Source organism: Heterodontus francisci, chromosome 30 (assembly GCF_036365525.1).
Source record: "Heterodontus francisci isolate sHetFra1 chromosome 30, sHetFra1.hap1, whole genome shotgun sequence".
NCBI lineage: Eukaryota > Metazoa > Chordata > Chondrichthyes > Heterodontiformes > Heterodontidae > Heterodontus > Heterodontus francisci.
In genome coordinates this window covers 7,166,414-7,184,153 of record NC_090400.1, presented here as the reverse complement: position 1 = coordinate 7,184,153, position 17,740 = coordinate 7,166,414, and the positions used below count along the sequence as shown (strand labels likewise).

Sequence of the window (17,740 nt, the reverse complement as noted above, 5' to 3'; positions counted from 1 at the left end):
TGATGCCTGTCTAAACTAAAACCTTCTGCACTTCCGGGGTCCCTATCCCTCTATTCCCATCCTATTCATGTATTTGTCAAGATGCCTCTTAAACGTCGCTATCGTACCTGCTTCCACCACCTCCCCCGGCAGCAAGTTCCAGCCTCGCACATCCCCTCTAAACTTTGCCCCTCGCACCTTAAAATTATGTCCTCTAGTAACTAACTCTTCCACCCTGGGAAAAAGCTTCTGACTATCCACTCTGTCCATGCCGCTCATCTGAGAAGGCAAACAAGACCTTAGTTAAGAGTCAAAGAGGGCACCACATACAGTGCAGCACCCCCTCAGTACTGCACTGAAGTGTCAGCTCTGATTTTGTGCTCAAGTTTCTAGAGTAAGACTTGAACCCACAAGATCTGACTGAGGCTGACACCTTTTACACGTTAAGAGCAGAATTTCTGCTCCTCCCACCAAAAGACATTTTTTCTACTTGTAAGTCTCTGTTGCTAACCACAAATAGGTATCAGGGTCAATCTTTTAAACTTCCGTGATGCGCTTTGGGACATTTTTCTCCATGAAAGGCTCTATATACATTGTTGTTGTATTAAGTGCTATTTCAATTCATATCATAGAATCATACAATACAGAAGGAGGCCATTCAGCCCATAGTGCCTGTACAAGCTCCCTTATAGAGCGATCCAATTAGCCCCACTCCCTCTGCTCTTTCCCCATAGCCCTGCAATTTTTTTTCCTTGTCATCTCTATATCCAAATTCCCTTTTGAAAGTTACTATTGAATCTACTTTCACCACCCTTTCAGGCAGTGCATTCCAGATCACAACAAGTCGTGTGTTGCTAGATTTCTCCTCATATTGCCTGTGGATTCATTCCTTAAATCTCTGTCCTTTAGTTACCGACCCTCCTGCCAGTGGAATCAGTTTCACCCTATCTACTCTCTCAAAATCCCTCATAATTTTGAACACCTCTATGAACTCTCCCCTTAACCTCCTTTGCTGTGAGAACAATCCCAGCTTCTCCAGTTTCTCCACAGAACTGAAGTTCTTTATCCCTGGTACCATTCTAGTGAATACCCTCTCCAAAGCCTTGACATCCTTTCCAAAGTGTGTTGCCCTGAATTGGTCACCAATGAATTCAAGATGGCTCCTGGGCAGTCAGCTCCATAGGGAGCTCCTCTTTGTGAACCGATATCTTTGGCCATCCGCCACCCTTTCTCTCCTAATCTCCTCTCTTCCACTGTTTAAGTTCCCCTGACTCTAATAGTCGGTGAATTTTAGCCTTATCTAGCCCTATCTACAAGTTAACTGCTAGTTTAAAGCATTGCTACCCATTCCCCGACCATGCCTGCTCTCCTCAGTGAGCTCTGGATCCTTTCTCAAAGTTGGCTTTCAAAATCTTTGACTTCTCTGGACATCAAGACTACACTTCTGCATTGGACTGCACCATAAAATTCAGCTGATGCTCTTTTGCTTCAATTTTAAATTAACTTTTGATCAGCTTACAGCCCATCCCCCATCGCTGCAGTTTCCTGCTGAGCCTGTGACTGGTTCTCCTGGTTTTACAGCTTCAACCACAGTTTGGTTCCTGGCCAGAGATTCACTCTCCTGCCGTTTCTCCACAGCCTCTGGATTTTATGGTGACCTCCAATGTCGCCACCAGCTTTCTGCCCTGCAACCAATTCCATACACCTCCTGGATCCTCATTCCCATGGAAATACTTGCATGGAATAGTGTAGGTCAGATGGTTTCACAGGTCGGCGCAACATCGAGGGCCGAAGGGCCTGTACTGTGCTGTAATGTTCTATTGGTGCATCCCCTGATACTCTACCCTCGAATAGCTTCGGAATTCACTCACCCTCCAAGAGATCCCTGAACCTGGAGAACAATTCATTGATGCTCCAAATTGACTCCATCCTAGTTACATTAGCAATATCCTGCCATGGGACCTCTGACTTTATCTCTGGACTCCCTTCTATCATCTCCTATCTATTTCTGATTTGCTACCACTACAACAACAACTTATATTTATATATAACACCTTTAACGTAGTAAAACGTCCCATGGCAGTTCACAGGAGCATTATAAAACAAAATATGACACCGAGCCACAAAAGTAGATATTGGCCGGAATTTTACTTTCGTCAGACGGGAGCCATCCGTTGACTGAAAAGTCAGTGGCAATCCCAGCTCCGCCTGGCCTGGGGATCCAGACGTCATTTTACGGTCCCCAGGCACTTAATTGGTCTGAGGCGGGACTTCCACCTCATTGAGGCAGGAAGTCCCGTCGAGTGGAGCTACCGGCCAATCAGCGGGCCAGCAGCTCTTAGTCCCAGCGGTGCCATAGGGGGCAGTGGCCACTGCTGGGACTGCAACCCAGCATCAACAAGAGGACGGCCCCGGGAAAAGCTAAGTTTTTGGGGCTTCGCCGTAGGTGATCGGTCGGGCCCCGGTGAGGCAAGGCTGGTCAACTGGGGGGATGGGGGTGGGGGAGGGGTGTTGGGTGTTGGGGGTGGTTGGGGCATCGGGGCATAACCCTCCCACCCCCCAGGCCGTAATAAAACTGCCTGTTTTTGTCAGGCGGTTTTTCTCAGGCCTGGGCCGCCTGACCAGCCAAGGGTAAAATCTCCGTGGCAGCAGGCGGAGGCCATTAACTGGCCACTTAAGGCCATTGATTGGCCTGGGGCGGGCAGGCTGCTTTTTGCCAACGCGACCCCGCATAAAATGTTAGCGGAAGCAGGAGCAGATCGGGAAGAGCCCCCTGACCCTCCCACTCCATTTTATGCCCCCTCCCACCGACCCCCACCACAGCCTGCTCTTTGGGGGGGGACCTTAAAATTCCTGCCGTTAGGTCAGATGACCAAAAGCTTGGACAAAGAGGTAGATTTTAAAGAGTGTCTTAAAGGAGATAAGCGAGGTGGAGAGGAGGAGAGGTGTAGGGAGGGTATTTCAGAGCTTGGACCTATCAGGATATTATGGATCCTAAAAGTTGCTACTTTACCAGGCTTGAGTTCCCTGTGTTCATTCGTGTGTCCATTTTGTCTACTGCTGCAGACCCAAGCCTATCACTTCTATGCCTATTTTTCCTCCTCTTTTTACTTCTTTTCTCTTTACCCCCCCTAGACCCCTCTCTCCTATCATAATGCCTCCTTCCATTTCTCCCGTCCATCCAAATCTCTAACCAAATCCTTCAGTACTACTCTCCAGCCAGTGCTGCAGGCTTGACTCCCTGTTAGACAAGCCTACGTCTTCCCTCTGTGCCTCTCTTGGCATCCTCTGAAGGGCTGAGTGAGACACTTATCGTTGCGCCATCCTACTCTGTCGTCATCATTCCCACCCAGTGCGCCCGCTGGGGGATAATCTTGCCAATCTCCTCCCTTCCAATTCACCCCTCCCACTGCTGACCCTGTGGACTCTGCCCACAGATCAGCTCTCACTGCCCCACTCCACATGTCCCTCCAGAATGTCCACTCCCTTGGGAACAAGGCCCTTGCCATCCATGAGCTTATTGTGGATGACTGCATCGACATCATGGCCTTGAATAAAACCTGGCTGAGGGCTGATACCACCTTCCCCCTAAATGTAACCTCCCCACCTAGTTATTCCTTTCACTGCTTGTCCCTCCAAGACCGTGTGGTGTCGGTGTATCTCTTATCAGCAAATCACACCATAGCCACACCCCCTACTCCTCCTTTGATCATCTGACCTTGTTCCACCCCTTCACCAATCATTTAAAATCCTCATTGTCTATCACACACCCAAGTACCATAAATTTTGATCACGGAGATATCTTCACTGTTTTCCTCCCTCAGCCTCTGCACTGAGCGACTTCTCATCCTCAGTGATATCATCCTCCATTTCAACTCATCATGTTCCCTCTCCTCTGAGTTCACTGCCCCCTTATCCTCCCTTAATCTCTTCCTCCCTGTAAACTTCCCAACTCATATTCACGCCACCCCCTTGATCTTGCCTTACGGCCTCACTACTCCCATTGTATCAATCACAGTTAAGACCATCTCTGATCACTTCTTGGTATCACTCTCCACCCACACCCCCCCTCCACTTGCAACCCTACTTCCGGATGAGCTGCATTTTGTGGAGGAGGTGGGGCTCCTGATGCCAGGCTGAAAAGGCATGGGGACCCCCACCTCAGCCTTTTCGTGGCCCACTCCCCACTCCAGAGCAATCTTCTGGTGTTTTGAAGCCTAAGTGCCCTGCAGTAGAATTCCCGTCCCTTTAAAGGCAGGATCTCGCCTCGAAGAGCTGTCGGCCAATCACAGTGCCAGCAGCTCAGCAGCATCGGCAGTGCTACCACTAGCGGTGGCCACTGCCAGTACTGCAGAGGCCTTGAACCCTGGCCCCAGGCTGGAACCCTGGACCTCAGGTAAGTGAGGCGGGGTCGCCGGGGCCAGTCCGGAAGGCCCTGCCGAGGGGAGGTGGGAGGATGGGTGTTAAGTCCAGTGGGAGGTGATCCATGGAGGTGGAGGTTTTGTCAACGGGTGTCTTCTTTGGGCCACAGATTGCCCATGAATACGGGTTCCCCTGCACCCCCAAGCCCACAGGGAGGGCACCTCATTTTACAAGGCGCCTTCCCCACTTGGCAGAGGCATACCTGCTGCTGGTTAGATCCCAGCGATGACGGGAATGGGTCCTTAAGTGGCTGTTACTAGGTCTCAATTGGCCTCTGGGTCGTCAGCCTATCCCACCCCACACAAAATCGCTTGCTGACGGGACGGTGATGGGCCCTCTGCCCCCCCGCCACGATTCTATGGGCCCCTCCGCCTCAGGGGTGCACAAAAAATCCATTCCAACTATCCTCCAATTCATTTACAATTGAGGTTTCAAAATACCAACTGTCTGGCCTTTGACCCTTCATTACCCCACATTATGGCAGCTACTGATTTGCTCAACTGCACTGTCACCATCACCTCCAATACCATAGTCCCCACTAAAACCATTATTCTCTATCTCACCCTGGCTGTTAACCTTTATATGGTCCTTATCTCTGCTTTCTTAAGTCCAAGGGATGCAGACTTGATCAGATATGGCAGAAAACTGGTTTAACTATTCACTGCCAGATCTGACTGGACCACATAAAACATTACCAGATCCTGCTCTTGTCTGCTAAAACCGTTCACTATTCCAGAGTCACCCTGGAATGTAAAGATAACTTCCGGTTTCTTTTCTCTAATGTAAACTGTCTTCCTAAACCTCTCTCTTGTATCCTCCACCCTCACCTCCAACAACAAATGCGAGGAGCTCATGGACTTCATTGTCACTAAGACTGAAACCATCCGATCAGGTGCCTCTGACGTTTCGCACCCTTCCCCGGGCCGAAGTTCCTCTTAGGTCCTTCATGAACTCGCACCTTTCTCTAGTTTGATACTATCTCCCCTCATACCATCTCTGAGCTCATGTTGTCCATGAGATCCCACTTCCTGCTCTCTTGACCCTATTCCCACTAAACTGCTCACCACCCAAGTTCCTTTCCTGGCTCCCATGTTAACGGTTCTCTCTCCTTGGGTACTGTCCCCCTTTCCTTCACATCTGCTATCATCATCCATCCCCTCAAAAGCCATTCCTTGACCCCCTACATCCTTGCGAACTCCAACCCCAACTCCAACCTCCCTTTCCTCTCCAAAGTCTTGAACATGTTATAAAAACAGCAAGTGCTAGAAAACCTCAGCAGCATCTGTGGAGAGATAAGCAAACTTAACATTTCCGATCAGTGACCTTTCACCAGAACTGCCCTTGTTATTCCTTGAACATGTTGTTGCCTCCCATATTTGTGCCCATCTTTCCTGGAACTTCATGGCTGGAATTTTCGTTACGGGGTCAGGAACTCAAAGCCCAGAACATTTCCAGGTTCCCAGTCAGTGTCATGTCTGACACCCAATTGGAGGTGCTGCAAGTGTCCTGGAGGTGGGAACAGGTCATTGAGGGCAATTTTAAAAAGCAATCAGCATCCATGACTGGGCTTGCCATTGCCTTCAGTAATGCAGCACCAGGGAGCACGGAGGGCCTGTGTTGACATGGGCATAAGACCCCAGATGGTACCACGTTTCTCTGATGCCTCCCTGGAGGCGCAGTGGTACACTGTCAGAGAAGAGAGAGCTGTTCCTCCCAGCCTCAGGGAGGAGAAATCCCCACAGTGAGACCAAGAGGGCATGGATGGAGACGGCCACAGAGGTCAGCAGCAGGGACTCATAAGAAGGACCTGGGTCCAGTGCAGGAAAAGGTTCAATGACCTCTTGTGGTCTGGTAAGGTGAGTGGCCAGCGGCTCCCAGTTCATTGTGCACCAACTCTCTAAGCACCAGAATGCACGTGATCTGACCGCACAGAATGTCCATGGTTCTCACTCACATTGTCAGAGTGAGTGAATGGTCACAACACTGGGACACAGCGACCCTCACATATGGGGCGACATTCAGATGGGGACATCACTGAGGAAAACATCAGGCCACGTATATCTCATGCTGGAAGAGATAAGGGAGGGCAGCCTACTCATGGTCTTTCACCTCTCATTCTGCAGGAAAAACAGAACACATAATACGAGGGAGATGCCAGTACAGGAGGTGGAGTGGCCCAGCTCCACACTCTGACAGCAGTGGAGGAGATGATGCTAGGGATCGCCAGGGTGCCTTCGAGGCATCTGGTGGGGGATAGTGAGAAGGGAGGCCATGAACAACAGGGTCATTGGATAGCTCTTTCTGGAGGTGAAGGGCATGGAGGAGATTCCTGCCCATGACATCTATGGTTCTTAGACTGCTGTCATCTGAGGAGTTGGTTGTGCTGGGGCACTTGTTAAGTAGGACCAGTTCTCATCATCATTTTCTTGTATCTTCTAATCGCAGAGCGGGGCCTGTGTATCAGTGCCGCCATCCTCAGAGAAGTGGGTGGGTGGAGTCCATGGAACCTGCACCTTCACATCCTACCTTGGCACCTTCCACCAGTGCAGAGACACTCACCTCAGTTGGGCAACAGTTTAGTGTAGAAAGGAGAGCACTGCGTAAATCTCACAGCAGGTGTGAGCAGAAGGAGGAGGGTGAGGCAGAGTAAGCTGCGGTCAGACACAGCGATGCTTCACTGGGTGAAGATGCTGGGCCTCGGGTTTCACAGACAAGGAGGGTCTTCCTCAAGAACCAGAGGCCGATAAATTCCTGTCTCCCTGTCTGTCACAGTTCCCTGAGGCCTTGAGGAGCTATGGGCAGGCAATGGAGGAGTCCATGCAGGTGTGCGCTCTGTCATGACCCAGGGATTCGATTGCATGAGCTTCTCCATTGAGAGATTGGGCAATCTCTTGCAGAGCCAAATGCAGCATCACCGAGTGGGTGCAGGAGCAGCGTGCTGATATGCACAGAAAGAATTAAACTCTCTGTAGCATTAACCAATCAGTGTCGCTGATGGAGCATGGAGAAGAGGTGCTTGGAATGGACACCAGCTGGATCCCAGTCACTGGCCACTTTCAGAATCCAAGAGCGCCAGGAAATGACGGTTATAGCGGCAGACGAAGGGGTCACCCCTCAGGAGACACCGGCGTCCACCTTCGGCCTCTCGCCTCCTCTGACTCATGAGCCATCTGTGTGCCAGGGCCTTGTGACAGAGACTGCCCCTGCAATGACACGGGTGTGGCAGCCTGTGGAGGAGCTCCCATGGGCAGCTCCAAGACGAGGATGGAAGCCGCAAGCATTTCAGCTGGAGGCAGAGAGCAGGGAGCAGGCTGCCTCCACCTCATCCTCTGACACGGGTGGGGGGGGCGGGGGCGGTGGCGGGGGGAGCACCCCATAGAAGCGTTAGGGAGAGGAATATGCCACGCTGTTGTATTCACTTAATGGGTCACCTGGGTGCTATTGTCTACATCTGTCTGTTATATCGTTTGCCGCACAATATAACTTCTTTATTTCACCACTCTGACATGTGTGTTGTTGATGTTTCATCTCAGAAGGGGATGTCGCATTGTGAGGCGGGTGATGGGGACTTGGAGACCTGAGAATGTTATGTGCCCATTCCTTATGATGTTGAACAAGGTTGGTGGAGGAACCCTCAATCTGCATGCTCATGGCTGCCAATGGGACTTCGCCGTTAAGGGTAACAGCAGTGTACCAGCTCTCTATGCTGGAAGGTGAGTTGTGGGGTCATCAGCTGAAAAGGCTCGGGGACAATCAGTTGAAGTGCTGCTGAATCAGCCTGGCCCTTGCAGCCTTGTCAGCCTGCCGTTCACCCTGAGGTCTGGGATGGTGTTGACAGGCATCCTCCACTGCCTGTGCGTCAGCCACCTATTGAGCGATCCCCTCTTTCTCTTCCTCCTCCCAGTCCTCCTCCGAGTTGGAATGGAGTTCCAGCTCCTCCACTTCATCCATCACCAGGCCTCTATGCAGTGTCACGTTGTGCAGGACGCAGAAGATGACCAGAATATGGGAGACCCAGACTGGCCACTCTCCATCTCTTCAATCCTGCATACAAGAAATTCGGCCTGTCCTTGAATGTTGCCAAAACAAAATGCATCAACCTACACCTGCTCAGCCAAATATCCCACTTCTCATAAGTTAAGCACTTTCCATACCTTGGCAGCCACCTCTCTCAGAAGGCCACCATTGATGAGCAGATCCATTGGGCAGCACAGTGGCGCAGTGGTTAGCACCGCAGCCTCACAGCTCCAGGGACCCGGGTTCGATTCCGGGTACTGCCTGTGTGGAGTTTGCAAGTTCTCCCTGTGTCTGCGTGGGTTTTCTCCGGGTGCTCCGGTTTCCTCCCACAAGCCAAAAGACTTGCAGGTTGATAGGTAAATTGGCCATTATAAATTGTCACTAGTATAGGTAGGTGGTAGGGAAATATAGGGACAGGTGGGGATGTTTGGTAGGAATATGGGATTAGTGTCGGATTAGTATAAATGGGTGGTTGATGTTCGGCACAGACTCGGTGGGCCGAAGGGCCTGTTTCAGTGCTGTATCTCTAATCTAATCCAACACTGGATCAGCTGTGCCAGCTCAGCCTTTTACAAACTATAGCAGAGTGTTTGACAACAAAGACCTCTGCAAGTCAACAGAAGTCCTAGTGTACAGAGCAGTTGTTGTCACCACATTCCTGTACTTCAGTGAGACCTGGACTGTGTATCAGCAACACATAAGAGAGCTGGAGAAATTCCATCAGCAAAGCCTCCACTGCATCCTCCGGGTTCATGTTCTTCTTGAAGTGTGACTGCATTGACATTAACCATTGGGAGGAGCTTGTTACTAATTGTTCAGAGGGTAGCAGCTTTTCCATCAAGCTGCATCACTCTTTGATTCCCAACGCCTTAATGATGAGGCAAAGCTATGTCAGAGAAGGAAAGAAAAGGAAACAAACCCTGCACTCGAATCCCACTACCTTGTGGGACATCCTGCCCCATATGCCCAACAATCTGTGGGTTGAAAATCAGCCTGCTCAGTCACCTGAAGACCCATAGCAGAAATGGGCGACCCTGAGTAGGCGTCATCCTCGAATCGCGGGAGAGCCGACGACGATGACTAGACGACACCACCTGATCGGTCAAGGCAACAGAAATGCATCTTCAAAAGGCCAATGGTTTGTTCAATGCAGGTCCGTGTTAGGAGATGGCTCTGGTTGTAGCACCTCTCTCTCCATCCATGTCTGGGTTTCGGACAGGTATCAGAGCCACCTCCTTAGGGGATAATCCTGATCCCCCAGCAGCCACCCATGAAGACTGAATGTGGGCCTGAAGAGGTGGGGCACCTGGGACTCTTGCAAGATAAAGGAGTCATGACAGTTGCCTGGGAACTGGGCGCAGACCTGCAAAATTCACTTATTGTGGTCACAGACTAGCTGGACATTTAATAAGTGGTAGCCCTTTCTGTTCAGGAATTTGACTGGCTGCTCTGCCGGTGCCTTGATGGCTCCCTGGGTGCAATTGATGACCCCCTCCCACCCCGGGCCTGAGGGAATCCATCAATGGCGGCAAAGTCCAAAGCCCTCTGTACCTGCGCTGGCCTATCAGTGTCAAAGTGGATGTTGTTTGGGATAGAAAGACAATACTGTACTAATGTGCCTCCTGGTTTGCCATAGCCATGTGACCTCTACCAGGAGGCACTCACTGTAGGCATCCATGACAAGGCAGTTCAATAAAGACACAGTACAAGCAAGACTGTTGTCCTGTGAGCTCGTAACAGATGTATTCCCCTCCTGAATACGGCATCTGTAACCTGCCTGAAGGTGTGATGAACTGCCAACTGCGAGATGCCACCTAGATCTGCAGCTGATCCCTGGAACGACCTGATAGAAATTCCAGGTGACAGTGACAGGTGATAGGGTAAGGGTGTGCAGGGCCTCAGGTCATTGTGGATCAGAGCACACATGTCTGATGCCATCTGCCTGGATAGGTGCAGACTCCTACAGCAATGGCACTCTGTCATTTGCAGGCAGCTGACTCTTGGGCGGCAGACCCGATGTCTTGGGTGCTCCTCTGGTCTTCTGCTGTCCAGCAGCTTGCATCTGCTGCAGCTCATCCTGGCTGCTCTGTCCAATGTCAGAGTAGCCTGTTCCCATCAGAACACCCTCAGCTGGGCTTTGTGCGTTCAACCCCAGGTGCCCAAGTGATGCCAGTGGGCGCACGTCCCTCTCTGGATTCCTGCCATTCACCACTGAGAAATGCAAGTCTTACAGCTCCAGCAATGGCTACTCTGTGGCACCTTTGGAGCAGCTGAGCTTTATTATGTTAATCAACCCTTCCCATAACCCTCACAGCCCCAGCATTGTTCACGACTTCTCAACCCTGCCACGGTCCAGATACTGTGCTCCCCCCGTGCCCTTCCATTGAAAATCTGAAACTGCTTCTGACAAGCCTGTTAATGAGCTCCACAATGAGCTCATCAGGCACTGAATTGGAGGAGTGTGGGGTTGCCGTTCTTTCCTGTAGTCTAAAGGTTTGAAAGGTTAATGTTTGGGCCAGTGTGAGTATCACCTCCCACTATGATGATGTAAGAGATCACACGTGAAAGAGACTGGAGAAGAAGCAGCAGCATCGTGACCATCAGAGGAGTTAGACATGTTTAAGTAAAGTATATATATTTCTCTAATATTTAATAAATGAGTTATTGTTAAACCTTACCGAAGACACGGTAATCTCTCCTAGCTATACTAACCAAATATACAACATGGTGAACAGCGGTGCTTCTTCCCATACAATACCCAGAAAATTCTGAAAAATATTCTGAAGAAGGCTGATCTGAAAAAAGTGGCTCCAAAACTGCACCGAGACTGCACACCTCCAGAAGAGGCTGTGAAAAGCTCCAGAGTTGATCCATGGACAAAGTGAGGCACGGAGAGTCGGGGAATCGGCTTGCAGAGGCATTCAGGCTGCACCACAGAGGTGTGGTGGTCTGTGAAAAAAAAATCCCGGTCCAGCAATTGCAGGCTTCAAGTCAGAGAACTAGGCAACGGTCAGGGATCTGGTGAGCAACCCTTGAAAAAGGGCATTGAATTGTTTCTAATGGCGCACTGGACAGGCAGCACTGGGAAAAACCAAAAATCCTTAACAAGGGCAGATCCGAGGTCAGCGTCATTACATGAGGCGACCATGAGCCTGAAAAGCACTGGAAAACTTCCAAAAAGCATGGGACAATTTGCGGTCCAGGAAGGAAAATTTAAAATAGAAAGAAAATTATCTAAAAAGTTTAGAAAAGCCATGGATCGTGAAGGAAGATAAAGTGCTAACTACTGCTGGCTGAGCTGATGTCTGCATGTCTGCAAATTTAATTGATCTGTGTTGATCAGATCTCCCTGGCAGATGCTAAAGTCATTAAGTCACAAACAAGATCAAGACAGGGACATCGGAATGGATGGAGGTGTGCATATGACAAGGACAGTATAAATATTAGTGTGGCTTTGGGTTTAGGGCTGGAGATCTGCAGACAGACACAGGAAGTGAATGGAGGGAGCCTAGTCAGCCAGTTCAGACTACATTACCGACAGAGTGACTACCAGGGAGCGGTTGTAAGTATACACTCTAGTGAAGAAGGGAAAGCTAGCTAGAAACAGGGAAACAGGGAATTGTGAGGGGAATTGAAGGGTAACTGTAAGTTTTGAATTAATGTTTAATAAATACTACTGAGTTAACCACAGTCAGTGTGTTGAGTAGTTCCTTGTTTTTCTCGGATGCATTTTCACCATAATTCTAGTGTCATGGACTTAATGTGGGAGAGTGAGAACAAAAGAAGTCTTTGGTAGCAAAGCTCCCTACAGGATGGCGACCACGAAGGGAGCTTAGTGGCGAGGATGGTGAGAGGGCAAATGCAAGGAAAGTGGGGTAAGAAATGGGGTAAGAAAGGGAAAACTCCCATAGATATGGTAAAAAGGTTACAGACGTATATCTTTAAGAAGTTAAATATAACCGAGGGATGGTTAAAGATATGGCGGCATTGGAGGATCCGCTAGAAAAGGTGAAGCAAATGGACAGAGTCCTCTCAGAGGACAGGCAATAAGGAAAAGGCCATGTGGTTGTTTGTCTGCGACCACATGCATCAGAGAGACCAAGTGGAGGCTATTAGCCTATGAAAACAATTAGAGGAAATTGGGAAAAGAAATAGTGACCAAGAAGCGGTTGTTAATAAGTTCATGAAGGAGTTATAAGAGCTCAAAGGCAGCAAAGATTAAAACAGAAACAAACTGTGAGCAAACAGTAGCCCTCTACAGGGCACAAGCATGTAAAGCGACAGAAGAGGCGAACGAATATAGAGAGTTATATTGGAAAGCAGCTGGAGAGGCAGAGAGTTTGAGAGGAAAATGTGCGGGTATGAAGGCCACTTACACGATGATGAAGGATTACAGCCATGAAAGGGCAGACCATGCCCAATGTCAGAGAACAATACAAGGGCTAAAACAACAAGTAGCTACCAGGCAGAGAATTATCAACCTTATGGGAGGAGACAAGGAAGACCCCGAAATGGGTGACTACCCAGAATACGGGATACCCCCGATTTAATGGGAAGACTGTATCACACGGCCCCTATTCATCAGATCAAATATTGACCCTGGCCAACCAGCAGAGGACAACCACCAATAGTTAATTAGTACATCAGGGATATACCAATAGTCAGTTGAAGGACCATATGGTGGGGGTGCCACTCCTTCAGCATGGAGGGGGATATTATCTCCTTTATCCAGCAGGTTGAGCAGCTCCAGGCCACATATAGATGGAATGATGAGGAGAAAAGGCGGCAGCCCTGGTCAGGTTGTCAGCCTCCGTGTATGGAGGACTGGCGTTAACAGTTAAGATGGACCAAAGGACCTGGGATGCCTTCAAGGGTGCTTTAAGGATAGCCATGAGTCAGGGTACGGGGGACTCATTTAAGGTCATCTCGGACACTAAACAAGAGGATCAGGAAGCAGTGGATAGTTATGCTGAGAGGAAATGGGGGGCCTACTCCCAAGCCAATGAGGGAGAATTGGTCTGAAATTAGTTACAAGGGGAAGCAAGGTCCAGGTGGCTGAGGATCCTAATTTCGGGAATGAGGGATGGAATACAGGATAAAATGGAAAATTGGTGCCATCCTGGTGATCATGCCATAACAGAAGCTCGAGTGGTTAGGAAAACCACATTAATGCATCAAAGCACCCCAGTCCCAGTAACAAAAGGGAAGTTGCACGTGGGACAACCGGGTACGACAAGAGCAATGGGTGCTAGTACGACCACCTGGAAACAGGAGGGAGCTAATCCCAAAACCCCAACAGGTAATAAAGGCCAGTGTTACAACTGCGGGAAGCCAGGCCATTTTGCAAAAGAATGCAGGAAGCCTTTAAAAGAGGGATGGAATAATTCCAATTGGAAACCAAGGGAAGAACCCAGGGAACAAAAGACTAGTGTCTTATCTGGGGAAGATTTAGCTAAAGGAAAAGGGGGAAACTGAAAAATTAATCTTGCCATGGGACCAGGACCCCCAGAGGGATCCCGGGAGGGAGGGAGCATCAATGAAGGAGTGGAATCCGGCCAGAGTACCTGTGCCCCCTCAGTTACAATTCTTGGGGAAGGCCATGTGTGGACCTGCAGGTGGAAGGGACAAATCGGGTTTGCTTGGTGGACACTGGAGCATCTAGAACAGTGACTCACCAGGAGAATCCCCAAGGATCACCCTGGACCAGTGGGAAGACAGATAGCCCCTTAGGATTTACGGGAAAATCTAAGCTCGGGGCAGTATCACAACCCTTAAGAGTCCAGGTTGGACCTCTTGAAACTGAATAGGAATGCATATTGATGAATACTGCACAAATAGGAATGGGAATATTAGGGGCAGATTGGCTTAGCAGCAATGGTATTGTTGTACATTTTAGCACTATGTGACTATGGCAAGCAGACAAGGATACAGAGGGAGTAGCGGTAATCTCGGGAGGGACAGGTTGGTTACAAGCTGCAGTAGGAGGCCATGATATGGAGAAAATGGCAAAACAGTTCCCTGAAGCATACCGAGGTAGCTGGGAAACCCATAAGGGAGCATTTGCCATGAATAAACATGACTGCGGAAGGATGGAGGGAACAGAGGCCCACATAGATGGGGAACCCAGGAATGAACCCCAGAAACAGTACCAATATAGCAAAGAGGTGGAAAAAGATACTGAGGGGGTGGTAACCTCATTATTGGAACAAGGAGTGCTCAGACCAATAGCCACACATGCAAATTCTCCAATATGGCCAGTTAAAAAATCAGATAGGTCATGGAGAATAACTAGAGATTACCGAGTGCTGAATAAAACCATACCCCCTTGCTCACCCACAGTGGCTGCTACAGGAGAATTATTCACCCAAATCTCAGCATCTGCTAAAATATATAGTGTGTTAGACATCTCAAAATGGTTTTGGTCAGTCCCTGTTCGAGCTGAGGACCAATATAAGTTTGCATTTACGTTCAAGGAGCAACAGTATAAATGGACCTGTCTACCCCACGGCTTCCACAATAGCCCCTCCATATTCCACCAGTGCACGGCCAGGGCCATACACAGTTTCAGCTGTCCTGAACAATTGATCCACTATGTGGATGACTTCTTGTTGTTCTCAGAAGAGGAGGAGGAACATCAGCAGCTGTTGGAACTACTGGGATTGTTGGAAAAAGCAAGGCTTAAGGTGAATCCTAAAAAGGCACAGGTAGACAGAGTCAGGTACAGTTCTTGGGATTAACACTCTCTCCTGGAGAAAAGGGAACTGATACTGCCAAAAGACAGGTAGTGCAAAACCTCCCAGTACTGGAGGACGCAAATGGATTGCGATCTTTCTTGGGACTGGCCGAGTATTGTCAGGAATTTATTGAAGACTATTCCACAGTGACTAAGCACCTACAGATATTACTATGTAAAGGGGTAGAATGGAACTGGGGGGAGGGACAACAACAGGCTTTTAAGGAAACTAAATGGAGACTTCAAGTGACCCCCATGCTGGGAACAGTGGAGCCATCCTTATCCTTCAAGATGGAAGCTGCAATATTAGATGCTAGTTTGAGCACTGTATAACTGCAGGACAGAAATGGGAAGCTGAAGCCAGTATCCTATGCTTCTAGAGTATTAACTGAGGTGGAAAGTGAGAGACACCTGTTAGCCACATATTGGGCAGTAAAACATTTTGAGGATTGTCAGAGGATACAGCAGGATATAGATCGGTTGGAGACTTGGGCGGAGAAATGGCAGATGGAGCTTAATCCGGACAAATGTGAGGTAATGCATTTTGGAAGGTTTAATGCAGGTGGGAAGTATACAGTAAATGGCACAACCCTTAGGAGTATTGACAGGCAGAGAGATCTGGGCGTACAGGTCCACAGGTCACTGAAAGTGGCAACGCAGGTGGATAAGGTAGTCAACAAGGCATACGGCATGCTTGCCTTCATTGGTTGGGGCATAGAGGATAAAAATTGGCAAGACATGCTGCAGCTGTACAGAATCTTAGTTAGGCCACACTTCGAATATTGCGTACAATTCTGGTCGCCACACTACCAGAAGGATGTGGAGGCTTTGGAGAGGGTACAGAAGAGGTTTACCAGGATGTTGCCTGGTCTGGAGGGTATCAGCTATGAGGAGAGGTTGGATAAACTCGGATTGTTTTCACTGGAATGACGGAGGTGGAGGGGCGACATGATAGAGGTTTACAAAGTTATGAGCGGCATGGACAGAGTGGATAGTCAGAAGCTTTCTCCCAGGGTGGAAGAGTCAGTTGCTAGGGGACATAGGTTTAAGGTGTGAGGGGCAAAGTTTAGAGGGGATGTGCGAGGCAAGTTCTTTACACAGAGCGTGGTGAGTGCCTGGAACTTGCTGCCGGGGGAGGTGGTGGAAGCAGGTACGATAGCGACGTTTAAGAGGCATCTTGACAAATACATGAATAGGATGGGAATAGAGGGATACGGACCCCGGAAGTGCAGAAGGTTTTAGTTTAGACAGGCATCAAGATCGGCGCAGGCTTGGAGGGCCGAATGGCCTGTTCCTGTGCTGTACTGTTCTTTGTTCTTTGTTTACAGGGGGACAAAAAATGGTCCTGCTCACCTGCCACACTCCAACCAGATTACTATTGGAAGGGAGAATTCAGGATGGAATAGTTAGCAGTGCTAGAATAGCAAGATGGACCTTGTTGTTGAATCAGGCTAGAATTGAAACAAAATGACTAGCAGAGCCCAAGCTAGCTGCCAACATGTTGTAGGAGGGAAAATCCCATGCCTGTACCACAGAGGGAATATGGGATTCTAACGGGGGATTCAGAGCAGGATTACATCCAGAAAGCAGGGATATCTTTCTTGATGGGTCAAGCTTTATGCAAAATGGTGAGAAGAAGACTGGATATGAGATATATGACCGTAAGGAACAGAAAGAAGTAAAATAGAAACTGCCCATCATTATAAGCACCCAATAGGCCAAATTGGCAGCAGTAGTATATGTGGTAACACACCCAACTGAGTTTCCCCCTCCATACACCCTGTGCTCGGACCTCATGTTCACAGTGAACCCATGTACTGAATACCTAGCAATTTGAGCTGGAAGAAGTTTCACCTAGGCAGATGGCAAACCATTGACTATAGCCCCCTTACTGAAGGCCATACTGGAAACCACCAATTAGGGAGAACATGACTACTACATACACAAAGTGAAGGCACACTCTAAAACGGAAGCCAGGTAGGTAGGTAATAAGCGGGTAGACATGTTGTTTGAAGAAGGAGCAGACAGTGGAACCCTCCATGGGACCTGTATGAATTGGGAGTAATAAGAGCACAGGAGGAAAAAGGGATAGTTATGGCAGGCCAGGAGCCAGTAGACTTGGAGGGAGCACAGAGGAGTGATGTTACCCTTAAAGCAGTGATAAAGAGAAGAATGAGCAAATAGAAGGCCCCGCTGGAGCATCAGACGTATGTAACAAGGTTGGGCTCCTATTCAAGGAAGACAAGTGGATGGCACCAGCTGAGCATTGGGAGGAGTTTATACACTTGGCTCACAGAATAAGGAGAGCAGAGCGTCCAGGCATAGGTGGTACTCTGGAGAAAACTGCAGCTATAACTTGGTGGCCTAATATGAGGGAGGATGTGGAGGAACACGTACTTAGTCGTTTGGTATGTGCAGCCAATATCCGGATGCTCAAAACTGGAAAGCTAATATGAGGCAAACCAGTAGGATAAAGGGCCTGAGGAGGAGCATTCAGCTTGACTTTATAGGATCCCTTCTCACCACCTGAAAGGGAACAAGTACTGTTTGGTACTTGTGGATAACTTCACCAACTGGGTAGAGGACTTC

At 49.1% G+C, this 17,740-nt stretch overlaps 1 protein-coding gene across 7 annotated transcripts in view; it reads right to left on the bottom strand.

The window, feature by feature from the left end:
• The window catches only part of camkk1a (calcium/calmodulin-dependent protein kinase kinase 1, alpha a), a 362,000-nt gene that overhangs the window by 226,186 nt on the left and 118,074 nt on the right, over window positions 1–17,740 (bottom strand). The gene's annotated exons all lie outside the window — the stretch shown is intronic.